General features: G+C 47.2%; 1 long non-coding RNA gene across 1 annotated transcript in view; it reads right to left on the minus strand.

Moving 5' to 3' along the window:
- Positions 1-45: 45 nt before the first annotated feature.
- LOC144225807 (uncharacterized) overlaps positions 46-6,595 on the minus strand; it is an 11,757-nt gene continuing 5,207 nt past the window's right edge. Inside the window, exons 2-3 of the long non-coding RNA XR_013333396.1 lie at positions 5,399-5,713; positions 46-155 (exon numbers count right to left, since the gene is read on the minus strand). This is a non-coding gene — a long non-coding RNA (uncharacterized LOC144225807). The remainder of the gene's footprint in view (positions 156-5,398; positions 5,714-6,595) is intronic.

A 6,595-nucleotide genomic window follows, 5' to 3' on the forward strand; every position in this document is an offset into this window, starting at 1 on the left:
GGCCTGGCTCTGTTATTTGCCGTGTATCATATGTAAATACCAACAGAAACTTCAATAAACTTTATTTCAAACACGTCTTCGCCTGCCCAGGGGGAGGGGATTGGATACAGGATCTGGGTCCAGGTCTCTGCCTCCAGGGGTCGGGGCCTCGAGTCCTGCAGAATAAGGTCAGATTGGTCTTTGTTAAGTTGCTTCATCACCATCATTATTAACAGGAGCACTTTATAATTCGGTCCGTGTAAAGCATGTAGGACAACAAATGACCACCATCAGGATCAATAAAAGTTAACTCTTGGTGTTAACCGTGACCACTTAGAGTACTGTTACTATCGCTTGCCTTCCTTCTACATTCATTGCCTCATTTAGTAGTCTCCCCAAGCCTTCATGTTAAGTTTACTGAAGTCATTCTGCAGGTAGGGCCACAGAGGTGAAATGACTCACTCAGGGTCACAGGTGGAAACCCAGCAGAGGCAAAGCTCAAAGGAGATTCATCTGGTTCCAAAACTTGAGCTTCCTTCACCTTGCACGGGGGAGCAGTGGATTCTCCTAAGGCTTGACTCTGTCACTGTGCTGAGAAGTCCCTGTTACCATGTACGGAACATCTACCGTGACCCGGACACTCCCTCCTGTACTCGATCTCATGAGATGCTCCCAACAGCCCTGTATCAGAGGCCTCTAAGCGAGCCCTGAGATCTGGGATCTCACCTGCTCCACTGAGGGGTTGAAAACAGCCTGAAGGCTTCACAAGATGCTTCCTGACGTGTCTTGCAGATGAAACTCAGTGCTAGCCCTCTGGCTCTTTGCCTTGTGCGGACGGACGTAGCCTCTTGGGTACAATCAGGATATCTCTGGCTATCATTAGATTGGATTCTCCCAATCTTCTGGGAACGAGGCATTGCAGAGGGCCCCATTTTGCAGATGAAGAAGCCGGCACTGGGCGCTCCACTCAGGGAATTGAGATCACCCAGCTGGTAAGACGCAAAGGAGACTTTCCACCCAGGCCTGTCTGATCCCAGAACCTACTATCGCTCAGCCACTCTGTTTCACTACCATGACTTTGATGCAAACTCATTCTGTGACCTTGAGGAGTCTTTTAATCTCTGGGGCTTTGGTTACTTTTTCTGTAAAAAGGAAGGGGGATGGGCTAGAAGGACTCCAAATCCATCCGGAACAGGGAGAGTGGCGGGGGCAGGTTAGCAGGAAAGAATAAGATTCAGCAGGATTAGAATCCCTGAGGGAAACACTCTGAGTCATTTCCAATGATTTCAGGAATTTCTGGAGGTCATGCTTGAGATCTGGGATGGCAAAGATGTTTCAGCCTCTTTGTCAAGACGAATCGATTCCTAGTGGCCGCCTGGAGCTCGGTGTTGAGAGATTTTGCATATCCCGTCTGGGAAAGGATCTCCCATTGATTGATGCTGTCTTGCCCACAGGGAGGATAATTTCAACGCAAGTGCTAGATATTTGCAAATTTCGTCCAGAACATAACAACCTAACGTCCTAAACGTTAACGTTCTTTTTTTTAAAGAACCAAACTAGCTTTGTTGCTATTATTTTGTGTTTTTTACATTTTGAAAATGGAATGGGATCTTAAAGATTTGCTTACCTTTAAAAAAATGCTGTGAGGGGCGCCTGGGTGGCTCCGTTAGTTAAACGCCCAACTTGGGCTCAGGTCATGATCTCTTGGTTTGTGAGTTAGAGTCCTGTGTCGGGCTCTGTGCTGACAGCTCAGAGCCTGGAGCCTGTACCCTGGTTCAGATTCTGTGTCCCTCTCTCTGCTCCTCCCCCACTCGCACTCTGTCTCTCTCTCAAAGATAAATAAACACTAAAAACAAACAAATAAATAAATGCTGTGAAAAGTCAGTCCTACTTCTGACTTCTTGACGTCCAGAAGTCCCCCTCGCTCTGAATTATCATCTTACCATATATAATTCCAACAATACTATATTCATATTGAGGTATTTAAACACGTACTTCAATCCACACAGGTATGGAGCCCATATATTTATTTTACACAGAGTTTATCATTTTATACACATAGTTCTGCACCTTCCGATTACACATGGCAAAGTATTATGGAGGATATTTAGTGTCAGTTGTATAACTCTACCTTATTGTTTTTCAAGGATGCTTAATAACTATAGTTTGCATAAATTAATTGCATAATTTATTGAGTGTTTCCTACATGCCAGCCACTTTGCATTCAATAACCCAAGGGAGTTGGTGGTTTTATTTTCATCCCCATTTTATAAATGAGATCCTGGAGGCAAATTGACCTGAGAGGTAAATCAACCTTCTCCTGGTCACACAGCTAGTAAGTGGTCAAGCTAAGATTGAATCCTGGGAGTCTCTTAGCTTAAGCACTAAGCTGTATAACTCTGAGTGTGCTGAAGCCACATAATTCCATCTATTTACTTATCTGCTTGTTTGTTTTTTTTAATTTACTTTTGAGAGACAGAGAGAGAGGGAGAGAGAATCCCAAGCAGGCTCCATGCTTTAGTGCAGAGCTTGACATAGGGCTCAAACTCACAAATCATGAGATCATGACCTGAGCTGAAGTCAGGCACTTAACCAACTGAGCCATCCAGGCGCCCCAGATTTTAAAAAATTATAAGCCAGGTGCCCGGTGGCTCAGTCAGTTAAGCCTCCAACTTTGGCTTAGGTCGTGATCTCACGGTTTGTGTGTTCGAGCCCCAAATCAGACTCTTTGCTGTCGGCACAGAGCCTGCTTCAGATCCTCTGTCCCCTTCTCTCTCTGCCCCTCCCCCAGTCTTTCACTTTCTCAAAAATGAATAGTAACATTTAGATACATTTATACATATATATTTATGTAAGCCAACATCACTATATTTGGGAAAATACAGTTATTTTTCACTAAAATAAGTTGTCTATGTAAGCATGCAATGAGTTTATTATTATTTTGCTGAAATCAATACAGATTTTTAAATCTCCTCTGTTTGAATTTTGAATATGTTATGTATCAATAGATATAACACACATAAACAAAAGCATATTTATTTATTTTGAGAGAAAGAGAAGGAAAGAAAGAATCATAAGCAGGCTCTGAGCTGTCAAACTCACAAACCATGAGATCATGCCCTGAGTCAAAGTCCAGAGTCAGACGCTTAACTGACAGCCACCCAGGCACCCCAGGTCCCCTGCAATAAAAAAAAAAAGTTTAAAATATTTTTTAATTTATTTTTGAGAGAGAGAGAGAGACAGACAGAGACAGAGACAGAGTGTGAGCAGGGAGGGGCAGACAGAGAGGGAGAAACAGAATCTCCAGGCTTTGAGCTGTCAGCACGGAGCCCGATGCTGGGCTCGAAGGAACTCATAAGTCCTGAGATCATGACCTGAGTTGAAATCCAGAGTCAGACGCTTAACTGACAGAGCCACCCAGGTGTACCACACCCCGCACCCCTGCAATTTTTAAGCATAAAGAGGGGGCCTGAGACCAAACATGTTAGGCATTGCGGCTGTATGTCATGGCAGCAAGCAGCCGGTCAGATGCAGAGATTCACCTCATTTTTTCCAGTGTCTGTGTGTGTCCCTTGAATGGAGATAATTTATTTTAGCAATAAACTCATTTTTATTGTAAATGGAGTACCTAGTCATGAATTTGAAATTTAAGCAGCAGAGAAGGATTGAAAGAAAAAAGTGTCATATCTTTTCACTGATCTCAACCCCAGTTTCATTTCCCAGAGGAAAGATTGCTATCAGTTTCCCCGTCTAGTAGCTCTCCAGCGGGTGATTATGTCCCCGGGGAGACATCGGACAATGCCTGTGGGCATTTTTGGATGTCACCCTTTGGAGGGGGTGCTGTTGGCCTCCAGGGGGGGTGGAGGCCAGGGATGCTGCTGAATACCTTCTCATTCACAGGACGGTGCTCGGCACAAAGAATGATCTGGTCCAAGACGGGACTAGTGCCCAGGCTGAGGGAACCAGCTTTAGTGGCTCTTAACTTGTAGGGGATTCGAGGTCCCTTTGAGAACTGGAGAAAAGCAACGGACCCCCAGAAAAGAGCACCCACGTTCACAAAATTTCATGGGTGACTTTCAGAGCTTCACAGACACCCCAGAATTCCCAGGATGGCCCAGGACCTCCCATCTGCAGCGAGATCACTTCCCTCATCCCCTCCCCACCCCCTTTACCCACAAAGGGACGAAGGGCCCAGAGCCAGAGCGCAGGGTTTGGTTCTGGGTCCCTTGGGGAGGCAAGGAAAAGCAAGGACTGGAACTCAGGCCACCTGATTCCTCAGCACTGGAATATTTCCACTTCACCCTGAATGAGGACGTTTTAGAAACGCTGATCTTCTCTTCCTGGTACAGCAGGAAAACACGCCACCACCACTCTGTTCCTCTTGAGAAAACACAAAGGCCCCAGCTGTTGTTGACGAGATAGGCTCAAGCACCTGGGAGAACGCGCACTCAGGATATGAGGCAGGGAGAGGGGTCGGACAGGGATGGGAGGTTGTAATTGGCTGCTGGAGGACTCTAGAAAATGTAGCCACTTATTCCCTTAGTCTTTCACTCCTTCCTCCATCCATCTGTCTGTCCATCCACTCAGCACCTGCAGACTGAGACTTCCTGTCTACCAAAACCGGGCGCTGGGGGATATGGAAGTGAACCAGCCCCGTGCCTGTCCTGAACAGTCCCCTGCTCTGCTGGAGGGTGAGGGACAGGCCGACAAGCCAATCACAATGCAGAGTGACTGTGCTTTAATGGGGGGGGGCGCACTACAGGGTGAGGTATAGCTGTCTTCTCTGATGCAGCCTTGGGAGGTCAGGGAAGGCTTCCTGGAGGAAGAAACATTTCAGTTGAATCTTCATGTGGGAGATGGAAGAAGATTCCAGTAGACGGAAGAGGTGGAAGGGGATTCCAGGCCAGGGAGACACACTCAAGAACCTCGAAAGAAGAGGGGCAGAGTAGGGAGGAACACTTTGTTTGCAGGAGGCAGCTGAGGAGATGGCATAGGACAGGGCTGGTGCTCTTGGCAGAGGACATAGGTGAGGAGCTTATATTTTTCCCTGAGGGCCATAGGGAGCCCTAGGAGAGCTTTAGCAGAGGAGGGAAAGGGTCTGCTCTGAATGTTAGGGAGGCTTTAGGGGCCCCAGTGAAAGCTGGGCTGGAGAGAGACCAGTGGCATCAGCTAGTAGCAGCCTAAACAAGTATAGGACAGAGAGAAGGGGGTGGGTATGAAAGGGATCCGGGAAGGAGAGGGCCCTGCACATGGGGACTGGCTGCTTGTTGGGAGGGACAGAGAGGGAGTTATGGAGAGGGGGCATTAACATAGCATTGGCTGACCTTCACAGTGCAGTGGGATTTACAGTCTTTTAGTTACCCACTGCCGCGTAACAAATATCACAAACACGTGGCTGAAAGCAGCATCTATTTCTTACTTATCTCACACTTCCCATGGCTCAGGAACCCAGCACAGTGCACGGGGGTCCTCTGCTCAGGGTCTCCAAGGCTGGAGTCGGGATGCCTGCTGGCCGCGTCCTCACCTGGGAGTTCAGTTAGGGAGAGATCCACTCCCACGCCCCCTCCAGAGGTAGAAATCGTTTCCTTGTGGTCATAGGACTAACGTTTCTGCGCTCTTGCCGGCAGACGCCATGCTCAGGTCTTCACCACACGGCCGTCTCTGGAGCAGGGCGGTTTGCTCCTGCAGAACAGCAGGACAATGGCTTGCTCTGAATCTCTCTGACTTCTTGACCCTTTGCAAAGAGATGGTCTGATTAGGTTAGTCCCACCCAGGATAAACCCCCTTTTGATTAACTATAAGTCAGTTGATTTGGGGACCTTAGCTACATGCGCAAAATCCCTTCACCTTGCCATATAATGTTACCTAGTCATGGGAATGACACCCCACCCTATTCACAAGTCTTGCCCATACTCAAGGGGGGGTCCTACAGGGTGTATACCCCAGGAGGGGCAGGAATCTTGGGGGTCATTTTGGAGTTCTGCCAACCACACGGGATCAGGGAAAGTAAGGGTGGAGGACCTTCTCAAGGCTAGGGGCTTAGCAGACTTACCTCTGAGTCAACAGCCTACAGGTGTTTAGATGAAAACCATGGAAAGCTTGGATAATGTGACATAACTTTATGAGCAAATTTAGGAATGAGATCTGAAAGGGGCTAAAACCTGCACCTTCCAGGGGCGCCCAGGTGGCTCAGTCAGATTAACAGCTGACTCTTAATTTCAGCTCAGGTCATGATCTCACAGTTGGTGAGTTTGAGCCCTGCACTGGGCTCTGGGCTGACAATGCAGAGCCTGCTTGGGTTTCTCTCTCTCTCTCTCTCTCTCAAAATTAACTAATTAATAGAAAATCAAAAGAGGAGCGCCTGGGTGACTCAGTCAGTTAAGCGCTGGACTTCAGCTTGGGTCGTGATCTCACATTCTGTGAGTTCAAGCCCCACGTTGAGCTCTGTGCTGACAGCTCAGAGCCTGCAGCCTGCTTCGGATTTTGTGTCTCCCTCTCTCTCAGCCCTCCCTCCCCCCTCTTAAAAATAAATAAACATTAAAATAAAAAATAAAAGAAATTAAAAAAGAAAAATACAAAAAAAAAAAAACCCTGAATTTTCTGTGAAAATGTTTCA

Source organism: Crocuta crocuta, unplaced genomic scaffold (genome assembly GCF_008692635.1).
Source record: "Crocuta crocuta isolate KB4526 unplaced genomic scaffold, BGI_CrCroc_1.0 scaffold142, whole genome shotgun sequence".
NCBI classification, from domain to species: domain Eukaryota; kingdom Metazoa; phylum Chordata; class Mammalia; order Carnivora; family Hyaenidae; genus Crocuta; species Crocuta crocuta.